The sequence below is a fragment of the Chrysochloris asiatica genome, unplaced genomic scaffold (genome assembly GCF_000296735.1).
Source record: "Chrysochloris asiatica unplaced genomic scaffold, ChrAsi1.0 scaffold00004, whole genome shotgun sequence".
NCBI lineage: Eukaryota > Metazoa > Chordata > Mammalia > Afrosoricida > Chrysochloridae > Chrysochloris > Chrysochloris asiatica.
The window spans coordinates 3379049-3383906 of record NW_006408522.1 but is presented as its reverse complement, the minus strand read 5'-3'; positions in this window follow the sequence as shown (position 1 = coordinate 3383906).

Genomic DNA, 4858 nt, shown 5'->3' with positions numbered 1-4858 from the left:
TCGCCATCTTGGGCGAGCAGCTGGGGCGGGGGCGCCCAACGAGTGCGGCCGCCTGGGCTTCACCAGGGACCCCTGGCCCGCGCGCTTCGACCCTGCGCCGCGCGGGGGCTCTGCTCTGCTAGGGTCTGCACCCCAGTGCCTCGCTCTCTCCGGGTTGCCTCCGGCCCCTGTTGGGCCACTTGTTCTCTTGGCCTCCCTGTCTCTGAGTCTCGGTGTCTGGTTCTTTCCACTGTTGTTACCTCAGGTTCTACTCCATCTGTATTCCAGCCCCCAACAAGGCCTCTTTCTCAGATGGATGGCCATATCTTGTTGCCCAGCTTCTGGTAATTTCCCCACATGCCACCAGCCTGCCCAACCCACCCAGAACACAGTAGTTCCCTCTTCATCCCCACTTCTACTACCATTACAAGTTGAGTGCTTCTCCTGTCCTCCATCCGTTGTTCTTGCAATAACTAACTCAGGTAGTGCATTTACCCCAAGTCGTACCACATTCAGTCTCGAAGCAGTCTCGAAGCATTTTACACATGGGGAAAGTGAGGCTGAGGGCTGTGAGACCAGCAGGTGCAGGACCTGAATCCTAGTTTTCAGACTCCGGAAGCAGTTGTCTCCCACGTCCCACTCAGCCTGTGCTGTCCAGCCTTTACTGAACTGTTTTTTCTTTCTTCTTCAATTGTGCTTTTTCTATCTATTCTAGCCAGACTGGTTGCCTTCGTTTCAGACAAATATTTCTTGTTCTAGAACCAGGGACTCAATAATCAGGCTTAAGTGGAGAGAAGAGTACAGATGAAATGGCCCATTTAAGGTCTTTCCAACACTGAGCTGTATGGTTCTTCCATTCCCTGTCTCTAGTGTTCCTGGGAATTTAGAGCCATTTATGTCTCTGCTAGGAACCTGACAGGTGCCTCTGCCAACCCTAAAGAGTCACCTGTACTTTCAGATCTATCTGGACCTGGCATTTAATCAATCATTGTCAGGCCTCCTCTTGACCCATCAGCAGTATTTGATTCAGCCAATTACTCCCTCTTTTTTGAAACACTTGCATTTCTTAGTGATCTCATATGGTTCTCAAGGCTTAAGCATCTATGTGCTAATGATGCCCACATTTCTATTTTCAATCTGGACCATCTCTCCTAAACCTCAGCTAACCCGATCAACAACATTTCCTTTAACTGCCTAATACACATCTCAAATTTAGCTTGCCAAACGTTGAACTCTTGATAGTCTCATCAAATCTGCTCTTTCGTCTGTCTTCCCATCTCAGTTCTTGGCAGCTCCATTGTCCTACCACTCAGGTACCACTCTGGACTCTTTACTTGCAGATAACTCATGCCCACCTGTCCTGCTCCAACCTGAGTCCAAACACCCTCATCTTTCACCTGGAATGTTGCTATAATCTCCTCACTGGCCTCCCTACGTCTCACCTTGTCCCATGTCCTTCTGTTTTCAGTACAACATCCAGAGCGGTCCTGTTTCAAAGTGAGGGAGATCACGCCACTTCTTTGTTCCTGTGTCAGAGCTAAGGCCAAAATCTTAATTGGACCTACAAGCCTTCTTTGATCCAGAGGCTGCTTTACCTCTTTGACGTCATGTCCTAGATCCCCTTTGCTCTCCAGCCACACTAGCCTCCTCATTGTAACATAATTGTGGTCAGCCTCTCCCCGCTCAAGAGCTTTGCCCAGTCAGTGCAAGCCTGAGCTCTCTCTCCCAGATACTGGTATGGCTTCCTCACCTCTCCCACTCTCCTTTATCCTCTTTCCCTGCTTTGTTTTTTCCCCTAATACTTACCACTTTCTCACATGATTTAAATTTTACTTAGTTGATTTATGGTCTTTCCTGCAACTAGATTGCTGGGCTCCATTAGGACAGCAACATGTTGTCTGTTATGTTCACTGCTGAATTCTAAGTTAACTGGACCAATGGTTCAGGATAGGAGACACTGTTCACAGGGACAATAGTGTCTTACATGACATGGGGTGGCAGGGAGGCTAGGAGCAGGAAAAGGAAGTACTAACTGTGTTTGTGGGGGTTCAGGGTGTTGAAGAAGAAGGCTTCACGGAAAAGTTGATGGTTGTGGGTCTTGGCAATGTAAGGAGGGTAGAAGAGGTAGGGCTGCAGCGTATGAGGACACAGTGAGTGTTCTGGAGATGACGGCACCCTGATATTCACGGGACACCTGTTATGGGTAGGGGCCTGCTCTGGGCACTGGGAGCTCAGTGATAGACACAAGAGTTCTTGCCTACATGGCACATAGAAAAGTGGATGGGCAGTTATAATGCCAGGTGATACAGGCTGTGCTGGGGGACAGTGTGAGGAGGGACACCCAGGCCAGAGTTGGGGGGTTGAAAAGAAAGCTTCCAGAGCAAACATATACCTGAGCCCAGAGTAAGCAGAAAGTAGGTGTGAATTGGTTAGGAGGGTAGAGGTGGGGGAGATGAAGTTAAATAAGGAGGCTGGGGCCAGATGGGGCCAGGCTTGTATGTCATTTGAAAGCAGTTGATGATTTTTAGCTGTCAATTGAACAAACAAGATGTTATCATATAAAGAGACTGATTCCACAAGTCACATGCAAAACTCCAATTAGTTTCTCCATATTTACACCTCAGCTCCAGAGAACAGTGTGAGCTGTGAGGAGGGGTGGAGTTTACAGGCTCAGCCCAGCCCAATGCAGTGTAAGGATTTAGAACAGGGGTGGGGAATTCCAGCCCAGGCCATATGTTGTTGTTGATGTTAGTGGCATGGAGTCTATTCTGACTCCTAACAACCCCGTATAAGGTTTTCAAGGAGTGGCTGGTGAGTTCAAACTGCCCACCTTGTAGTCCAGCGCATTAATCCACAGTGCCACACCAGGAGTCCATGTTGTTGTTAAGTGCCATCGAGCCAATTCCGACGCATAGCGACCCTGTATAGGGTTTTCAAGGAGCAGCTGATGAGCTTGAACCATTGACCTTGCAGTTCAAAGACTTTGTAGTCTGACGCATTAGCCCACAGCGACACACCAGGACTCCTCTAGGCCTCCTAAATCATTGGGTCTGGCCCTGCCAAGGCAGCCACTGTTCCAGCCATCACATTGTTATTGTTGTTAAGTGCCATCCAGTCAGTTCTGACTTATAGCTACCCTGTATAGGGTTTCTGAGGAGCAGCTGGTAAGTTTGAACTGCTAACCTTGCAGTTCAAACCGCCCTTGAAGTCTAGTGCTTATCCTACAGCACCACACCAGGACTCTAGCCATCACACTGTTGTTGTGTCGTGGAATCAGTTCTGATTCATAGAGACCCTATGTAGGGTTTCCGAGGAGCAACTGGTGGGTTTGAACCACTGACCTTGTGGTTTACGGTCCAGTGCAGATCCTACAGTGCCACAACAGGAAACCAGTTAACTATGTTTGACCAAATAAAACAGGCTAATTTTTAAGTTGATAATTTTGCATGGCCCGCCAATGATGTTTTAAGTTTTGGCAGAAAAAAGCGTTCCCCCTCTCCCCGATTTAGAGTCATGGCTCTCATCTTGTCTCTGTTATTTTTGCCATGGGACTTTGGGCAACTCTCTTCCTCTCTGCAGGTCAAAGAACACTGAGCTTTGATCTCTGGTTTTCCACTAGGAAAAACCAGCCCAGTTAGTCAACACAACTGTGAGAGGTACTGAAACATAAGCTTCGTTAGAGGTGTGTATGGCACCTGTTTCAATTTTTTCAAATCAGTCAATAAAAAGTATTCTGTTATTTTTCCTCCTTTAAATGGTACCTTACAATGGGATATTCATGGGTCAAGGTCAGTGGGAGTGGAGTGGGGAATGGGGGTGGCAAATGAACATGTTCAAGTGAAAACCATGAGCCACTATCATGATTTTCATTATTAAACAGCCTAAGATTGTTTAATTTAAATGCACTGGACTACAAAGTCAGTTTGAACTACAATGTTGGCAGTTCAAGCTCACCAGTTGCTCCTCAGAAACCTTATACAGGGTTGCTTTGGATCAGAACCAACTCAATGGCACTTAACAACAACAACAACATAAGAAATACAAAACAAGATTTTAAAATCGTACTAATGAGTCCTGGAGTCCTGGTGTGACGCTGTGGGTTAATGCGCCAGACTGCAAAGCCATTTGAACTGTAAGGTCGGTGGTTCAAGTTCACCAGCTGCTCCTAGGAAATCCTATGCAGGGTCACTATGGGTTGGAATCAACTTGAGGGCACTTAACAACAATGAGTCCTGGTGTGGCACTGTGGGACAAAGCACTAGACTGCAAGTTCAGCTTGAACCACAAGGTCGGCACTTCAAATTCAATAGCATCTCCTTGGAAACCCTATATAGGTTTGCTATAAATTGGAACTGACTTGACCGCACTTAATAACAACAACAAATGGGACCAAAACCAGATACGGATGCCTTTTATCACCACTCCGATTCAATATTGAGTCCTGGTGTGGCACCGCCTTAGGATAAACACTCAACTTCAAGGTCAGTTTGAATCGAAAGGTCAGTGGTTGAAACTCACCAACTGCTCCTGGAAACTCCATACAGGGTTGCTATGAATCAGCACTAAACAACAATTCAATATTGTGCTGGAACTCTTAGCCAGAGAATGTAAGACAAGAAAGGGAAATTAAAGACATTCAAACTAGCAAAGAAGAAGTGTAAAACTCTTACTTGCAAATGGTATGATTCTATACTTTGAAACACCCAAAGACGCCACAAGAAAATTATTGGAACTCATCGATAGAATTGGCAAAGTGGCAGGGTACAAGATAAACATACAAAAATCAGTTCAATTCCTTTACACTAATAAAAAGAGCTCTGAAAATAAGATCAGGAAAAGAATACCATTTACAATTGTAACCCAAAAGATGAAACGTTGT